General features: G+C 50.1%; 1 protein-coding gene across 3 annotated transcripts in view; it reads left to right on the top strand.

The window, feature by feature from the left end:
* The window catches only part of kcnip3a (Kv channel interacting protein 3a, calsenilin), an 87,749-nt gene that overhangs the window by 29,860 nt on the left and 38,143 nt on the right, over positions 1-19,746 (top strand). The gene's annotated exons all lie outside the window — the stretch shown is intronic.

Raw genomic sequence — 19,746 nt, forward strand, 5'->3', positions numbered from 1 at the left:
ATACAGTACTTGTTAATCTATAGTCATTGAGCAATATGCATTGACATACTTCCACTATAAAAACAGAAGGGCATAATTATTTTATGAAGAAACTAAAGATTATATATGTGTTTGTGTGCCTTGGAACATTGAGTTTGTATTGGTAGCGCAGTGGCAAAACTCTTTGGGGAAAGACTTGTCAGATACATGGCCGAGATTAGACTACAGTGCTATCATCTCTGGGGCCAGAAGCAAGCATAGTGGCTGAAGTCACTGTTGTATAATAATAATAATAATAATAATAATAATAATAATAATAATAATAATAATAATAATAATAACTGCTTACACTTATATAGCGCTTTTCTGGACACTCCACTCAAAGCACTTTACAGGTAATGGGGACTCCCCTCCACCACCACCAGTGTGCAGCCCCACCTGGATGATGAGACGGCAGCCATAGTGCGCCAGAACGCTCACCACACATCAGCTATCAGTGGGGAGGAGAGCAGAGTGATGTAGCCAATTCATAGAGGGGGATTATTAGGAGGCCATGATTGGTAAGGGCCAATGGGAAATTTGGCCAGGACACCGGGGTTACACCCCTATTCTTTTCGAGAAACACCCTGGGATTTTTAATGACCACAGAGATTCAAGACCTCGGTTTTACGTCTCATCCAAAGGACGGTGCCTGGTCACTATACTTGGGCATTAGGATCTACATGGACCGCAGGGTGAGCGCCCCCTGCTGGCCCCAACACACAGACAGACAGACACAGACAGAGGTCGTAATAGTTGCTGTGCAAAGGTCAAGATGCAAACATCTCATGCATCAATTAGTTAAGAGTTCTACTGTCAGAGTCCCCAAGCTTGGTCATTACACAAAATGTCCCGAATGTGCTAAAACACATCACAGCAACCTGGAAAACCTACAGGCAAAACAATCGAGCATCAGAAAGGTAGTCATGTCTTGCCAAGGTAAGAACATCAACTATCAGAGTTCAAATGCTTAATTATATCAGTATTTTATATCCTGGTCGAGGCCATTATTTTCACATTTGCTCGTGCAGTCCAGTTATAAACAACTGTTCTCTGGCTCATGAACTTTGAAAAGCCGATGTTGGAGTGGCTGTCTGTAGGCCATCAAGAGACGTTAGAAGGCCTGGCTGGACACATCCCTCTTCTCATTCCTTTTCCCTGCACTGGGTATGGCCAGAGAGTGTACTGTCACCCCCTTGCTGGTCTGTACATGACTGGTGAACTAGCAGCTGTACAGTGATTCGCACGACTATCGACAGGGCCTCAGCTGGACCTTTTAGATGGAGGGTAGTGTATGGGTTAAGGGTGTAGTAATACTGCAGTGCCTTTCATACGATCTTTTAGGGGCAATCTGACTGAGTGGCATTCAGTCATAATCCTTTAGGTAGCATCTTCACACCATAGGCTCTCCAGCCCGCGGTTCCTCTTGTACCGACTGCAAGAACACGTCGTCATTAGGGAGAAACCAACCTGCCTCCCAACAGTGTTCCATTCCAGATGCCTCAAGTTAGAGGGTGAGAACAGCCTCTGCAGTAACAGAGGGAATACGATGATTCTGCAGTTTTCACCTGAATCCTGGACGTGATGCTGTGACTTTGCAGATTTTATATGAGTCAAAGAGGTGATTGTAACTTTGCAGTTTTTAAAGAAGTCACAGAAGGGGCATGGTGATTTTGTAGTTTTTATATAAGTCCCAGAAGTGACAAGGTGATATTGCCTCCAGCTTTTCTGCTGTCGCATGGTCCTGCAGAAGCCCTTCAGTGGCAAGATAGAATTTTATAGACCTAAAGTACCACTGCCTCCATCTCCCAATCTCACAATCTCCCAATCAGCTCTCACCATTGACCCTATACTGCTTCCCTCCCTCTGTCTTTCCTATAATCCTTCAGCTCTAACCACTAGCCCACACTGCCTCCCTCTCTCTCTCTCCCAGTGTCTCAGCTCTAACCACTAGCCCACACTGCCTCTCTCTCTCTCCCAGTGTCTCAGCTCTAACCACTAGCCCACACTGCCTCCCTCTCTCTCTCCCAGCGTCTCAGCTCTAACCACTAGTCCACACTGCCTCCCTCTCTCTCCCCCAGTGTCTCAGCTCTAACCACTAGCCCACACTGCCTCCCTCTCTCTCTCCCAGTGTCTCAGCTCTAACCACTAGCCCACACTGCCTCCCTCTCTCTCTCTTCCAGTCTCTCAGCTTTAACCACTAGCCCACACTGTCTCCTCTCTCTCTCCCAGTGTCTCAGCTCTAACCACTAGCCTAGACAGCCTCCTCTTTCCTCCTTTCTCACCGCTAACACCAGACTTTCATGTCCTGATCACCGGCCCTAATGAGACTGAATCCATTATGCAAACTTAATTCTCCTAATATAATAGCCCTCTTCCCCAGACTCCCACGGTGATGCTGTGATGCACAGAGAAAGATTGTACAGGGATTTTATTTCCACCCTTCCATGTCTAGAATCTCATTGTCCCAGAAAGCGAAAGAACAAATAAGTAAAAAATAAATTGTTTATAAATGTTTATAAATCAAATGTTTTGATTTCACACATCTATAGGAAAAACATATTGGGTGTTTGTAGTGCCTCTATTGATGAATAATTATCACTTTTAAAAATAAGGGGTGTTGTATTATGAGTATTGAACAAGCAGTGCAGTGAATCCAAATTCATTTAGGATAATGGAGTTGTCTGCCTTGCTCAGCCTCAGGCTAAGAGATTTGTAAAGTGGGTTATGTGTGACTTAAAGAGAGCTGTTTAGCTGAGAGGTGATTAAAAGCCATATTTAAACAGATGGAGTTTAAGAACAGGTTACTGAATCGCCTGACATTTGAATGAGTCAGAAATTGTTTTAAATTGCAACTCATCCGTCAGCACTGATCACGGGCCCACACTGCCTCCCTCCTGCTCCCTGTCCCTGTTCCTATCTCTGCTCTTCTCCTTATCTCTCTCCTCAGCATTAGCCCACACTGCCTCCCTCCTGCTCCCTGTCCCTGTTCCTATCTCTGCTCTTCTCCTTATCAATTCAATTCAATTCAAGGTGCTTTATTAGCATGACCGATGGGTACAATCAGTGTTGCCAAAGCAAATAAAAATAATAAAATTAACATAGAACAAAACAAAAAATAGAAGTAAAATAAAATCTACAGACATGTTACAGACATTTACAACAAAGACATATTATATAATATTGACATATACTGTAGGCGGCTGGAGCATTACTGGGAGACGGATTCACTGTTCCTCAGGCTGTGACAGGAGATCACATACTGGGCTCTCTCCTCAGCATTAGTCCACACTGCCTCCCTCTCCAGCATTCAGACTCAGGATTGCCTCGTTATTCATTGTGCACTCCGTCAGCAGTTACAGTGACAAGGGGAAGGACAGTCTGTACCAGTCTTCTTCATTTCCTTGCATTCCTACTGTCCTGTGCCAGTGAGGTGTGAAGTCTTCTCAGGGTTCGCCTTGCTGTGTGAGCTGTCCTCAAGATTCACTCTGCTTTGTGAGGTGTCTCTGGGATTCACTCTTCTGGGTGCTGTGTGAACTGTCCTCAGTGGTTCACCCTGCTGTGTGAGCTGTGAAGTCTTCTCAAGGTTCACCCTGCTGTGTGAGGTGTTCTTGGGGTTCGTGCTGCAGCGTGAGGTGTCCTTGGGGTTCGCTCTGCAACGTGAGGTGTCCTTGGGGTTCGCTCTGCAGCGTGAGGTGTCCTTGGGGTTCGCTCTGCAACGTGAGGTGTCCTTGGGGTTCGCTCTGCAACGTGAGGTGTCCTTGGGGTTCGTGCTGCAGCCTGAGGTGTCCTTGGGGTTCACGCCGCAGCGTGAGGTGTCCTTGGGGTTCGCTCTGCAGCCTGAGGTGTCCTTGGGGTTCGCTCTGCAGCCTGAGGTGTCCTTGGGGTTCATGCCGCAGTGTGAGGTGTCCTTAGGGTTCATGCCGCAGCGTGAGGTGTCCTTGGGGTTCGCTCTACAGCCTGAGGTGTCCTTGGGGTTCGCTCTGCAGCCTGAGGTGTCCTTGGGGTTCATGCCGCAGCGTGAGGTGTCCTTGGGGTTCGCTCTGCAGCCTGAGGTGTCCTTGGGGTTCGTGCTGCAGCCTGAGGTGTCCTTGGGGTTCATGCCGCAGCGTGAGGTGTCCTTGGGGTTCGCTCTGCAGCCTGAGGTGTCCTTGGGGTTCGTGCTGCAGCCTGAGGTGTCCTTGGGGTTCGCTCTGCAGCGTGAGGTGTCCTTGGGGTTCGCTCTGCAACGTGAGGTGTCCTTGGGGTTCGCTCTGCAGCCTGAGGTGTCCTTGGGGTTCATGCCGCAGCGTGAGGTGTCCTTGGGGTTCGCTCTGCAGCCTGAGGTGTCCTTGGGGTTCGTGCCGCAGCGTGAGGTGTCCTTGGGGTTCGTGCCGCAGCGTGAGGTGTCCTTAGGGTTCATGCCGCAGCGTGAGGTGTCCTTGGGGTTCGCTCTGCAGCCTGAGGTGTCCTTGGGGTTCGCTCTGCAGCCTGAGGTGTCCTTGGGGTTCATGCCGCAGCGTGAGGTGTCCTTGGGGTTCGCTCTGCAGCCTGAGGTGTCCTTGGGGTTCGTGCTGCAGCCTGAGGTGTCCTTGGGGTTCATGCCGCAGCGTGAGGTGTCCTTGGGGTTCGCTCTGCAGCCTGAGGTGTCCTTGGGGTTCGTGCTGCAGCCTGAGGTGTCCTTGGGGTTCGCTCTGCAGCGTGAGGTGTCCTTGGGGTTCGCTCTGCAACGTGAGGTGTCCTTGGGGTTCGCTCTGCAGCGTGAGGTGTCCTTGGGGTTCATGCCAAAGCGTGAGGTGTCCTTGGGGTTCGCTCTGCAACGTGAGGTGTCCTTGGGGTTCGTGCTGCAGCCTGAGGTGTCCTTAGAGTTCACGCCGCAGCGTGAGGTGTCCTTGGGGTTCGTGCCGCAGCGTGAGGTGTCCTTGGGGTTCGTGCTGCAGCGTGAGGTGTCCTTGGGGTTCGCTCTGCAACGTGAGGTGTCCTTGGGGTTCATGCCGCAGCGTGAGGTGTCCTTGGGGTTCGCTCTGCAATTTGAGGTGTCCTTGGGGTTCGCTCTGCAGCGTGAGGTGTCCTTGTGGTTCGCACTGCAGCGTGAGGTGTCATTTGGGTTCACTCTGCTGTCTGAGGTGTCTTTAGGGTTTGCTCTGCTGTCTGATGTGTGCTTGGAGTTCACCCTCCTGTGTGAGGTGTTCTTGGGGTTCACTCTACAGTGAGGTGTTCTTGCGGTTCACTCGGCTGTGTGAGGTGTTCTTGGGGTTCACTCTACAGTGAGGTGTTCTTGTGGTTCACTCGGCTGTGTGAGATGTTCTTGGGGTTCACTGTGCCATGTGAGGTGTTTACTCTGCAGTGTGAACTCTCCTTGTGGTTCACTCTGCTGTGTGAGGTGTGAAGTCTCCCCGTGTTTCGCTCTGCAATGTGTGGTGTTCTTGGGGTTCGCTGGGCTGTGCGAGGTCACTCCCCTGAGTGGTGATTAAAACGTTGCAGAGGGAGAGAATGGAAGAGTTAGAGAGGAAGAGGAGGAGTGCTTGGAGGAAAAGGCAAGGTAGCGTTAGAGAGAGAATGATGGGATTCTTAGTCATCTCTACCCTAACAACTAATAAATACAGGTGAGAAACAAAATGACCTTTTCACAAGCCTTTATTGAAGATCACTAAACCAACAGCGTTTGTCGATATGATCTTAGAAGATAAGAATAATGGAAAAGGAAAGTGAGTCGCAGAGAGTGATCTATCTACAGCCTCTCTGTCTGTGGCATGATTTCCCCACACACACACAGAAGCACTCCAGCCCTGTGTGTCACACACTCCATCAACACACCACGCTATTAAAGGCCGCCAATTGAGACTATGAGACTGTAGACATTAACAAACTAGGGACCCAGAAAAGGAGAGCACGAGAGAGACAGAGAGAGGAGACTTGTCACTTTATCGTTGGAGCAGAGCAGCGTTTTTGTTGACAGAGACAAAAAAACAGCGTGTTCAGGAGAAAAGAACACGAGACAGAAATGCAGAATAAAGGAAAAGAAAACGAGAGATGCTGCCTGTTGTTTGTCTAAGAGACACCTTGACTCTGACAGGGAGAGGTTCAGAGAGGAGTGAGAGAGGGGATCAGAGAGAGGAGTGAGAGGGGTTCAGAGAGAGGGGATCAGAGAGAGGAGTGAGAGGGGTACAGAGAGAGGAGTGAGAGGGGGTAGAGAGAGAGGAGTGAGAGGGGATCAGAGAGAGGAGTGAGAGAGGAGTGAGAGAGGGGGACAGAGAGAGGAGTGAGAGGGAGGTACAGAGAGAGGAGTGAGAGAGGGGTACAGAGAGAGGAGTGAGAGGGGTACAGAGAGAGGAGTGAGAGAGGGGTACAGAGAGAGGAAGGGAGTGAGAGAGGGGTACAGAGAGAGGAGTGAGAGGGGTACAGAGAGAGGAGTGAGAGGGGTACAGAGAGAAGAGTGAGAGAGGGGGACAGAGAGAGGAGTGAGAGGGGGACAGAGAGAGGAGTGAGAGAGGGGTACAGAGAGAGGCGAAACATGTTTACACAAAGGGTTGTGGGGGTATGGAACAAGCTACCCAGCAATTTTGTTGAGTCTGAAAACCTGACTTATTGCAAGACATGTCCAGATGGGACATTGAATGGAGAGACAGAGGGAAGAGTAAAGGAGAGGGAGAAGGGAGACAGGAAGAGAAGGTAGTGGAGGAAGGAGAGGAAGATTGGGGGTGAGCATGTGAAAGAGATGGAGAATGGGGTACAGGGAGGTGTGATTTAGTAAATCCACAGTCTTTGTCCTGCTTTGTCCTCTTGGTTAATCTCTTCTGAAAGTGTGGAATTCCTGTCCCATTATACTCAAGTGGCTGCCATAAAAAATGGGGATTTCAGCTTCCTCCCTCGAGCCCTTGGTCTGTCCTCTGTAGAAGGAACTGGCTGCTGTATTTTATTGGTGGCTGTCTGACAGGGCTATGACCTCTGAGACTGCTGTGCAAATTGAAGAAAAAACAAACAGGTCAGCTCTATAGAACTGACAGAGAGGAAGAGGGATGTACAGTGTGACACAGAGAGAGCAGTCCAGAGAGAGATACAGAGAGACTGATAGAGGCAGTGAGGTCTTGTGATTGGAGCAGAGAGACTGATAGAGGCAGTGTGGGCTTGTGATTGGAGCAGAGAGACTGATAGAGGCAGTGTGGGCTTGTGATTGGAGTAGAGACTGATAGAGGCAGTGTGGGCTTGTGATTGGAGCAGAGAGACTGTGATAGAGGCAGTGCAGGCTTGTGATTGGAGCAGAGACTGATAGAGGCAGTGTGGGCTTGTGATTAGAGCAGAGAGACTGATAGAGGCAGTGTGGGCTTGTGATTAGAGCAGAGAGACTGATAGAGGCAGTGCAGGCTTGTGATTGAAGCAGAGACTGATGAAGGCAGAGTGGACTTGTGATTAGAGCAGAGAGACTGATAGAGGCAGTGTGGGCTTGTGATTGGAGCAGAGAGACCGATAGAGGCAGTGTGGGCTTGTGATTAGAGCAGAGAGACTGATGGAGGCAGTGTGGGCTTGTGATTGAAGCAGAGACTGATAGAGGCAGTGTGGGCTTGTGATTAGAGCAGAGAGACTGATAGAGGCAGTGTGGGCTTGTGATTAGAGGAGAGAGACTGATAGAGGCAGTGTGGGCTTGTGATTGAAGCAGAGACTGATAGAGGCAGTGTGGGCTTGTGATTAGAGCAGAGAGACTGATAGAGGCAGTGTGGGCTTGTGATTGGAGCAGAGAGACCGATAGAGGCAGTGTGGGCTTGTGATTAGAGCAGAGAGACTGATAGAGGCAGTGTGGGCTTGTGATTAGAGGAGAGAGACTGATAGAGGCAGTGTGGGCTTGTGATTGGAGCAGAGAGACTGATGGAGGCAGTGTGGGCTTGTGATTGGAGCAGAGAGACTGATGGAGGCAGTGTGGGCTTGTGATTAGAGTGAAGAGTCTGTGATAGAGGAATAGGGAAATAGGGAGAAAAAGTAGGTTGGGGGTCAGCAGAGACAAATAAAACAGATTTACAAGCTATTAGTTCAAATAAAAAAAACCAATAAAACAGTTATGTTTTTGTAAATATGCCTTAGAATAGTCAAAAACAGTCAATCCTTTGCATGAGATGTGGTGCTGTGTTTCTCTTCTGGAATCTTTTTCTGCCGCCCTGAGAATATTGTATTAGGGAACAGCTCCCCCTGCTGGGGAGATCCTGAATGTGCATTTTATTCATCCATTATTTTCTAACTGCTTCATCCCATTCAGGGTCACGGGGGAGCAGGGTCTATCCCAGCAAACAAAAGAAACAAGGCAGGATACACGCTGGACAGGACACCAGACACCAACACACACCAGGACTAATTCTCCCAGAAGCTTCTGTCTTTGGACTGTGTGAGGAAACTGGGGAGAACATACAAACTCCACACAGACAGCACCCCAGGAACTGGGCTCAGGGTCCCAGGGCTGTGTGGCAGTAATGCAACAGCTGTGCCACAGCATTTCATCTCGCCTCTTAATTACTTAATTAAATAAGCAGTCTTTATTTAATGACTATGTTATGAATAATGTATATATAATGTAGAAACATATATATATATAATTATACACATACAGTATAATTACAATTAAAGATTATGATGTTAAAATATAATATATACAACTGGCAACCCACTGAAGCTCAGCAGGTGTGAGCCTGGTCAGTACCTGGATGGGAGACCTCCGACTCTTTTCGAGAAACACCCTGGGATTTTTAATGACCACAGAGAGACAGGACCTCAGTTTTAAATCTCATCTGAAGGACGGTGCCTTTTTGATAGGATAGTGTCCTCATTGCTACATTATACTGGACCCAAACAGACCACAGGGTGAGCACACTCTACTGGTCCCACTAACACCTCCTCCAGCAGCAGCCTTAGCTTTCCCAGGAGTCTCCCATCCAGGTACTGGCCAGGCTCACACCTGCTGAGCTTTACTGGGGCTGCCAGCTGGGAGCTGCAGGGTGATATAGCTGCTGGCAATTGCTAATTTGGTTACATTGTTAATGGTTTAATTGGCTTCTGAGTATATGGGCCCTGGTGTGAGTGTATATGTGTCTGTCTGTCCTGTGATGGACTGGCAGTCCAGGGTGTACCCTGCCTTGCACTCGTTGTTCACCAAGATAGACTCTGGCTTCCCTGTGACCGTTAATTGGATTAAGCGGTTCAGAAATACTCTGCTCCAACAATACAAACAGTTCTTTGCATTTCTATTGCCCCTTTTTATCCCAAAGAATCTCATATTGTTTTATGATGGGGCGGAGAGCGGTGGCTCTGTGGCTAAGGATCTGTGCCTGTGGCTGGAAGGTTGCCGGTTCAAATCCCACAGATCCCCTGAGCAAGGCCCTGAACCCCAACTGCTCCAGGGGCGCTGTACAATAGCTGACCCTGCGCTCTGACCCCAAGCTTCTCTCCCTGTCTGTCTCATAGAGAGCCAGCTGCAGTATATGAAAAGACAAATTCCTAATGCAAGAAATTGTATAGGGCTAATAAAGTGATGTTATATTATATGTATAGTTCTTGCACAGTCAGTGTGACAGGCCCGTTTCAGAAGTGCTGCAGTGACAACTGACATGCCACTAGAGGTCGCTGTACCGCCTTTAATCTACTGTACGTGAAGGGTCACAAATGAGGTTTGTTGTAAAATGTGTTTTTGGTTAAGGGTCTATACTTTCATAGGTGTATTTGGGCTTTTGCCTGGTATTAAAAGGGTGTGCCTGTCTCTGGTGGTGGTGGGGTTTTGTGGTTCCTGTTGCTTTGTGCTGCTTGTGACTTGAAAAGGCTGACCTCAGTCTGTGGCCCTAGGGACAGCCCTGCTAGTGTGAGGGTGTGTCACAGCTGTCTGTGTGTAAGGATGGGATTACAGTTCGGGTCAGGGCTGTGATACTCTCGTGCTATCCTCACTGCAGTTAAGAGACCGGGGAAGGATCTTTCCTTTCCTTACCAAAGCCATACAATACCCCGTGCGCACTGTGTTTCTGGAGCGAGGTGACAGACTCGGGTAACTGACTGCACTGTGAGAACAGACGGCATTGTTAGAAAGACATGAGACCAAGGTCCTACAGGGAACAACTCCTGTAAGACAATAATTAGTACAAGTTTAATTAATAAGTACAAATTTCAGACCAAAGAGCTTCACGTACAGGAGGGGACCCACTCCCCACCCTGCAGTGCAGCCCCACCTGGGTGACACTGGTCGTCCAAGAGCTCCACTGCACAGCAGATCGAGTGCAGCGCTGAGAAATGGCTGCAGCAGGGGAGTTCAGGGGGAAATGGGCACAGTGGTGCCGGAGTTAGCACTGTTACAGTACCGTGCTGTGCTGGGGATGTCCTGTGTCCCTGCACCTTTTTTATTACGTCGAAATGTCAAATGCTTGCAGGCCTTAGTCCCACCTCTGTGCCACGTCACAAAATTGCGGTCCTGCAGGAAGAACTCAGGGCTCAATGCGACTTTCTGGACACGGCATGTGTCCCTGGTGTCCTGTCCAGGGTGTGTCGTGCCTTGCGTCCGCTGCTCGTTGGGATAGGCTCTGGCTCACCAGCGACCCTGAATTGCAAAAAGCGGTTCGAAAATAGATGTATTTACGCAGCCCAGAGCAGAACCAGTGTCTCGGTTTATAATTTTATCCAAAGGACACCACTTCCTACAGCAAAGTGTCCCTTGTAACCAACATGGGGCATTTGTCCTGAAGGAAACAGTGCCACCTACTGGTCCACCAACACTGTTCTACAGCAGCAACCTTATTTTTCTTGGAGGACTCCCATCTGAGTACTGTTAGGTCATGCCTAGTTTCAGAGATCTATCGAGAAAGTGCTTCAAGGTGCTAAGCTTGCTATTGGCAGTGGTGCATGTATTGTCACGTCAATGTGACTGTCGTCTATGTCCATGAAGTGACCATAGTACATGGAACCTGTTACAGTAGGGGACTGTAGTAAAAGTACAGTAGGACAGTCCTGTTACAGTGGGGACTGTAGTAAAAGTGCAGTAGGACAGTGCTGTTACAGTGGAGACTGTAGTAAAAGTGCAGTAGGACAGTGCTGTTACAGTAGGGACTGTAGTAAAAGTGCAGTAGGACAGTGCTGTTACAGTGGGGACTGTAGTAAAAGTGCAGTAGGACAGTCCTGTTACAGTAGGGACTGTAGTAAAAGTGCAGTAGGACAGTGCTGTTACAGTGGGGACTGTAGTAAAAGTGCAGTAGGACAGTGCTGTTACAGTAGGGGACTGTAGTAAAGTACAGTAGGACAGTCCTGTTACAGTAGGGGGCTGTAGTAAAACCATAGTAGAGAGAGACAGAGAAGGTAACTCAGACAGATATGATAGAAAAGAGGAGTTCAAGTATAGGCAGTGAAGTAGGAGTTTCTTGTTTTAGAGGTTTTGGAAAGGTCACACTCTTTGCCGCGAAGACTTTGATCTTTCACCCCCTTTCAACCAGCCCTGAGGTGTCCTTTCCGAGCTGTCGGCCTCCCTGTCTCTTTCTATATATATTGTTCTCCCTGTCGCAGCCTCCTCCTGTCTGCTCTGAGTCACCACGACCACATGGGGTCTTCAAACGGACTGGCCTGCCCTGGAACTACCTCACACACGCACACACACACACGCACGCACACACGGTCACACGTCTCAGTGTGTCGCAGGCCGGGGAGCCCCAGCTGTGTAAGGGGCTCTCATATCCCTGCGCTCTTCACCGCCCCTCAGTCCAGTGCAGGAGTCGCCTGAGTCGAGCACCACCCCCGGCTCTCAGCCCAGGAAACACACCCGAGACGCAGACTGTCAGCGGGTTTCAGCGCACGCGCAGGCCTCTGTCCGTTGTACCTTTTTTTTCCTGCAATGTTGGAAAGCTGGTCTATGTCAGACTCCCTCGTTTTTCGGCAAAAAAACGAAGAAAGGATCAGCTCGTTATAAAACCCGGCCTTGTTCCGCGAGGGCCGATAGTCCTTCGGTTCTGGCCTCCGGGTCGCGTGTGGGGGCTGTTGTTTTCACCCTCGGGCTGCCGGCGGCGGCGAAGCGGGGCATGGGGGGCGTGGTCGCGGTGTTGTCCCTGGAGACGCGGCGCCGTTTCTCCCGCAGGGGTCGCCGCTTCCTCTCTGAGTCGCGGCCAATCAGCTCCACCAAATACCACCGCTCAGGTAAGGACACGCCCCTCCCTTCTTCCCCCTTCCTCTTCGCTCCCTCACCCTTCCTCTTCCTCTCCTTCCTCTCTCCAGATCTTTTCCTCCATCTCCTCCTTTCCTCTCCCTCCTTACTCCTCTTCCTCTTCCTCCTCTTTTTCCTCCCCCTCCTTCGCTCTCCCTTCAGGTCCGGGAAATGTATTACGATCCCTACCTCATCCCCCTCTAAACAAGCCGTTTGTATCTCATGCCTTACCTCCCGGTTTCGTCAGCTGTTCTGCAGCCTCAGTCTGCACGGGCCCTCAGACAGCATCTTTTCACACAGCAGCAGAGCAGGGGCTGCTCGTGCAGTCAGTGGGCGAGGGCAGGAGGGATACTGTTGGAAACTAAGGTCTCGTCTCTCGAGAGACGCTCAGAGCCGCGCCGCCGAATCTCCGTGCAGCATGAAGACGGCCGCACTGCCCGGGAATCGATAGGCCCGAGACATGACCAAACTGGGGTTGGGGTACAGAGCGATCGCGCTGGTTCGAGACGGGTTGGCCATCGGACTGTTCAGAACCGGTGTCGTGTGCTCGAGGTCACACCGGCCTTCTGGACCGTCATGGTCGTGAGCTTTGTGAGATGGGAGCGTGTGACGTCAGTGCTGAGCTCCAGTGAGCTTCTTTATAGTGCTCTGCATGAAGGGAGTGTGTTATGGGTGAGCTGGGCTGAGGTTCTTCACGTTAACTCTGTTCTTCAGATCTCTGGAGGGCGCACTTGGAGTTGCAGACAAGGTTATGAACTATTGTACAGTATGCAGCACTTTTTAAAAAAGGTCAAAGGTCAATACAAAGGTTAAAGCCTCTTTTTCGAATCAATGAGAAGTAAAATAGGAAAATTGGAACATTCAAGAGGTTACAAACGAGAGGAAGCCGTTTGCCCCATCTTGCCCGTTCGGTAATTAGGAGCTAATTGATCTGAGAATCTCATCTGGCTGCTTCTCGAAGGAAGCGAGGATATAGACTTCAGTGACACGGCTGGGCAGCTTGTTCCACACTCCCACAGTAATTTGTGTAAGCTGGTCTTTCCATTCGGCACCCTGCAGACCTTCAAGTACAGTAGTGCATGTAAAATGGTTGTGGCTGAACTAGAGTGAGTTTCCCTCGCCTGCTCCGCAGACCTGCTGGCGGGAGTATTCATGTGGAGTGCCACACCGGGGCAGAGCTAGCCCGGAGAGCTGCGCTGGGTTTCTGCGCGTTACTCTCGCTGGGTCTCTCCAGGGCGATCACACGCTCTGCAGCAGGTGGACCCGCTGCTGGGAAGCTCGCCCAGCTGTTATGGCCAGAGGCCGGGTTCCTGTTGGTGGAGGGGCTGTGTTGATCTGAAGTTACAGGTGAGCCAGACTGCATTTCTTTCCAGAGGTGATGACAGGGGCTTTTTTCCAGAAGGACTGACTGGCCTGCAGCCAGTGCCGCCCAGTATCCCCCCGATATAGACAAAGCGCTTCGCTTCGCTCCATTAATCGTTAAGAGCCCAGCTAATTGTCTGGGCCGAGCCTCCCCAAGGAGGGTCAGCCTTCTTGTGGGTTGATTTATTTCTCAGCTTTCTGCTGACTTTGGGGAAAAGTCTCTGCTCGGGCCGCTGGGAGAGGGAGTGGGAGCAGGGCGGTTTTTAAAAGGCTCTGAGCTTTTTATCCCTGGGACATTACAGCCTGGGGCGGCTGCGTTCCTCGCCGGGGGCACGGAGTCTGGAGTGCGGGGTCTGGAGGGGGGCGGAGGGGAGGAGAGAGGAGTCTGTTCACAGCCCCCGGCTCATGGGTGAGAGTCGGAAACACTGAGAGGGGAGGAGGAGACTCCATAGAGCTGCAGCCCAGCGTGTGATCTCCGGTTCAGAGATCAGAGAACAGAAAGGAAGCCTCTCAATAATAACAATAATATACAAGATAAGAAAACTTTTTTGGCCATATACAATTTCTTGCATTAGGAATTTGTCCTTTCGCACACCCCACAGAGGCGGAGAAAGGGAGATATGGCAAAGATTCATGAGAGGGCAGGCGGAGCGAGAGTGATCAGGTGAGGGACTGAAAGGGTGTAGTTCACACCATGACCACTGGAGGGCACCTCCGCGGGGAAGCGGCAGCTAATGGAATTCAGTGCTGACAGACCCTCTGGGTGAGAGGGTCTGATGCGTTGGTGTCTGCTAGGTTTTGTGCTTGTTGTGTTGCGGGTGTATTGACGTAATGTTAAGGCTTACTGTGATATCCTGTATTTTGCGGTTTCCCAGTTGGTTATTGTGTCAGCAGTTAAAAGCATGTTAGTGTTTTAATGACGCCGTCCTCCTCTCCTCTTCACCTGAAAGCCATCACTCACTTGCACATCCTGTCATCTGATGAAAGAGTGTGGTTATAAGCTGTCTGTATACTCCTTTCCTCTGTCTCTACTCTGTCTCAGCATCTCTCTCTGTCTCTCTCCATCCTTCTTTCAACCCAAATCACAGGCCTGTATTGCCGTGGCCATAGCAATTCCCTTCAGCAGCAACAGGTGACTCACAGCTACGGTGCTAAGCAAAAGACTTGAATGTTCTCTCCCTCGATAGGATCCTAAATAATTCCCTTGACAACAGTGCATTGCTCTACAAGCAACAGTGGAATCTGACCTCACAAGAGAGTGATCTGCCCTCAGAGGGCTCTGCACAAGATAGGGATCTGCCCTCAGAGGGCTCTGCACAAGAGAGTGATCAGCCGTCAGAGGGCTCTGCACAAGATAGGGATCTGCCCTCAGAGGGCGCTGTAAGAGAGTGATCAGCCGTCAGAGGGCTCTGCACAAGATAGGGATCTGCCCTCAGAGGGCGCTGCAAGAGAGAGTGATCAGCCGTCAGAGGGCTCTGCACAAGATAGGGATCTGCCCTCAGAAGGTTCTGCACAAGAGAGTGATCAGCCTTCAGAGAGCTATGCACAAGACAGTGATCTGCCCTCAGAGGGCTCTGCACAAGACAGGGATCTGCCCTCAGAGGGCTCTGCACAAGACAGGGATCTACCCTCAGAGGGCTCTGCACAAGAGAGTGATCAGCCTTCAGAGGGCTCTGCACAAGAGAGGGATTTGACCTCAGAGGGTTCTGCAGAAGAGAGGGATTTGACCTAAGAGGGCTCTGCACAAGAGAAGGATCTGTCCTCAGAGCGCTTTGTACAACACAGGGATCCGACCTCTGAGCTCTCAGCACAAGAGAGGACTCTGTCCTCCGAGTTTTTTGCACAAGAAGAATCTGTTCTCAGAGAGGGTTCTGCACAAGAGAGGGATCTGACTTCACATGACCTTCACCCAGTTAACACTTTCTGCCCAGTAAGGTCTCTTCTCTGTCCAATGTGCGCAGTAAAAGCTCTTCTCTCCCCAGTGTGCCCAGGTAAGTGCCTCCCTGGCCCCTGCCCAACCCAATGCCACCCTCTGGCGCCCATTACTGCCAGCAGCCATTCAGCAAGATAAACAGCACAGCGGAATACATTCCCATCGATCGCCGCGCCCCCGCACCTCTCCCTTCTCTTTAACACAGTGCATTAATAACTGCTCGCTCAGCACTTATCACAGCTGCGCCAGCCCTGCGCTCTGTAAGGCCACACACAGCGCACACAGCACAGACAGACTCTACACACACTACACACCCCACACACACTACACACTACTACACACACAGCACAGACAGACTCTACACACACTACACACCCCACACACACTACACACTATACACACACCACAGACAGACTCTACACACACCACAGACAGGCTGTACACACACTCCACACTATACACTATACACTACTAATCACACACACCACAGACAGACTGTACACACACTACACACACCCCACACACTACACACTACTACACACACATCACAGACTCTTCACACTACACACTACACACTACTACACACACCACAGATAGTCTCTACACACACTACACACCCCACACACACACCACAGACAGACTCTACACACACACTACACACCACACGTACACACCACAGACAGACTCTACACACACACTACACACCACACGTACACACCACAGACAGACCACACCCCACACACACACTACACACTACACTACACACTACTACACACACACCACAGATAGACTCTACACACACTACACATCCCACACTTTACACACACTACAATCCCCAAACACTACACACCCCACACGCACTACACACCACACTTACACCCTACACACCACACACATCCCACACACCCCACACACACTACAATCCCCAAACACTACACACCCCACATGCACTACACACCACACACCCCACACCCACCAACAACTCTACACACACTACATACACCACACACATACCACCCACACCACAGTCTGTACACACACTACACGCAGCTCACATAGACACCACACACCCCACACACACATACTCCACACATACACCCCACAAAAACATTTACCTCACACACACCACACACACACATCACACCCTACACACCCCATACACACAACACAAAAAACACCACACAGACACTACACACACCACACACACAGACACAAACCACAAACACCACAAACCACACACACTACACACACCACACACACACTACACAACATGCACTACACACACCACACAAACACAGGTTTTTACACCTGCCTCTGTCTTCTTCCCATTCTTTTTATTTCTGCTTAGATACTCCTGTCCTTGAATCTGCTGAAATAAAGCTGCACTTAAAAAGAAGATGTCACTAGGTATGTAAAGACAGAAATTGGGTGCATCATCGGGGTGACCCCCCACATCATCTCTCTCTCCAGGGGCCACTGTGTTTTTGGAGACATTTTCTCAAAGTGATTGGTGGGGTTACTGCTATTTAACAGAAAGTACATTTTATTTGAATTAAGATTTGATAGAACATGAGAACATAAGATTACAAATGAGAGTGGTCCATCTGGTCCCTCGATCCTGTTGGTATCAGCTTCAGCAGCATGGCTGTGTGGTTTGTTCCATTCACCCACAAACCAGAGTGTAAAGGAGAGCCTCCTGCTCTCGGTTCTAAATGCACTTCCAAATAGTTTCCACTCGTATGTCCTCTGTTCATGTGTTCAGTGGTGATTCTGCAGAAGTCCACTGGGTTGACTTTGTCAATGTCTTTGAGGACTTGATCAGGTCCTCTCGTAGCCTGCTCTGTTCAAAACTACAGATCTTCAGTCCCTTCCACCTGTTCCAGAGTGGAAATACATTTTTTGTAGCTTGTTTTTCTTGTCATGAAGTTCTCTACAGTGATCATCATTAATCAAATAAATTACCTTTCATCAGGTCTTTGATTCCTATCGCGTGCTTAGGTATAAGGGTGTTTTGGTACATTAGGGGAATGACATCTCTCTCAGTTCAGGAAGAACAAATCTCTTTCAAACACCCTGTCATCTCCAGCCCAAACCAAGGCACCCCCTGTCTGCAGTAACGCATGGTGTCTGTGTAAGGACAGCTGGCTCTAGGGCTCGGTATCCCAGCAGGCTCTGCCAGGCTCACGCTTGGCGATCATGTCACGCACACTGTCGGCATGGGCACTGAAGAAGTGAGGAGGTGAATGAGCTAATGAGGATGGTCTTTCTGGCTGTTTGAATTTCTCATGCGTCACCTGACAATGACCTCTTTTATCCTAGGCAGTTCAGCAGCAACCTTCGCTTTGTTCAGTTCCCTAAGGTCAACCGTGAGAGTTTTTTTACTATCATTAGATGTTGCAGTAAAATACAACAGTTTAAAAGTAATACCTGTTCGCTAGCAAACAAGTTTGTTCTTCTGGTCTTTGTGTTTCGCCGCTTCGTGCAAACAGAGTGCCACTGAGAGTGTCATCGTTTAACCATGTTGGCACTACACAAGTGCCGAAGGCCGGGCTGTGGAGGGACTGTAATGACCCATGACCTGCCACAAGAGGTCGCCAAAGGCATCTGTCACTTGTAACGTTTTCACTGTGTGTCAAGTGGCTCATTATTGGACTGTAGATGAGGGGTTAGATAACGCATGGATAATTAGGGATGTGTTTGGGGTTAGTGCCGTTGGGGCTGGAAGCAGCTTAGGGCAGACTGCTGCAGAGTTCAGTAACAGAAGAGAAAAGGGAGCTTCTCTTGCACCTCACAGTGTTGTCATTGTGAGGTTTCACGTGCTCAGAGATCCAGAGCCACCTCAATGAGAGCAGTGCTGGGTGGCTGACAGCGTGATCTCCAACTTGCTTATCAGAGTCAGTGGGGCTGCTGAGTAACAGGGCCTGTGGTCTGGAAGTTCTGCTTCTGTTGATTCTTCCAACAGACGTGCACAATTGGCTGAGTGCTGCCATTGCCAGCGTGTGTGTGGTCAGCCAGGACACAACTGCAGTAGCGCCCCCTAGTGGCTGGCAGTGTGAGTGTGAGCTTGCAGTGTTGCTGCTGTGAGTGGCTTGTCCCAGGCACCTGCCACACTTTGCGTAAGTGCTTCCTGTCCTCTGTTCATAATGCGCTTCCTCGTAATGTCCATTTGTGTTCATTGCTCGGACTCCCCCTGTTTATCCTGAGCTAACAGTGTTGAGAGAAGCGGGTGCCCGGACAGGAGCGTATTTCTCTGCCTGTTTCACTCCCACGCGCATTAAATAAATACTTCTTTTACCTCCCGAGACAGACTCCCGACTGTCTTTCAAGGGGGAGCAGAAACCTTTCTCCAACAAGGTGTACGAGTCTGTGTTTGAGTGGCAGCTGAGGTTTAGACTTCGCTTCAGGTAAGGGTTAAGGTTTCTGGTGAGATAAGGAGAAGAGTGGTAGGGTTGCAGAGTCTAGACCGTTTAGGGTGGGCCAGTTTCTTCGTTAATGGAAGTTCTGGGAAAGCAGGGAGAACAGCTGACTGTTCGAGTGGAGTGGAGGGGAGGGGGGGTGGCATGGCTCTCTTGCTTCTGTCTTGCAGATTGACTTTTTGAAAAGCCTCTCCCTGTCATTTTATAAGCGCTGAGCAATAAACAAGCTATCGATCCACCTTGAGCATGTAAAATATTAAAGCGCTCTGAGTGGCAGAGTGCGCTGGGCTCGCCCTCTCTCCTTCCTTCGCTGGCTTTCCTCTGCTCTCGCCAGGGAAAACTTTCCACTACATTTCTTGTCTCTGTTGTCCTCCAAGCAAAGCCGAGTTGTGTGTGAGACCCTCGCCTGCCCCTTCCCCCTCAAAGGACATCAACAGGAGATCAGCATGCCGACCGTGGAAGCACCCGCACCCCGGGGAATGAGTGAACCGACACATCCTTTTAAATTAGGTTTAGGAATGTGGGCCGGGATTAAAATTAGGGAATGAGATCTGGACTGCATAACGAGAAGCACTGGTGCCAACTGACAGAATATTAGGAATATTAGGAGCCTCCACTGAATATTGGGACACTCTTGATAGTAAGCACACTAAGCACAGCTGGAACAGGACTCGGTGTGTGTCCCACATGATTTTGAAATATCCCTATCCCGATCTGATGGAGGGTGGAAACAGGGTCGCCTTCATCTGAGTTTGGTGACGGCCGGATATGTGGGGCTCGATCCGGACAGGAAAGGGGTTTGGTCTGTTACAGAGCAGGGGATGCAGAAGCAGTGGGCCAGTGGTGGTGGTTAGCTTTGCTGCCTCAGCTCTAGGGGACTCAGTACA

The sequence above is a fragment of the Lepisosteus oculatus genome, chromosome 2 (assembly GCF_040954835.1).
Source record: "Lepisosteus oculatus isolate fLepOcu1 chromosome 2, fLepOcu1.hap2, whole genome shotgun sequence".
Taxonomy (NCBI): Eukaryota; Metazoa; Chordata; class Actinopteri; order Semionotiformes; family Lepisosteidae; genus Lepisosteus; species Lepisosteus oculatus.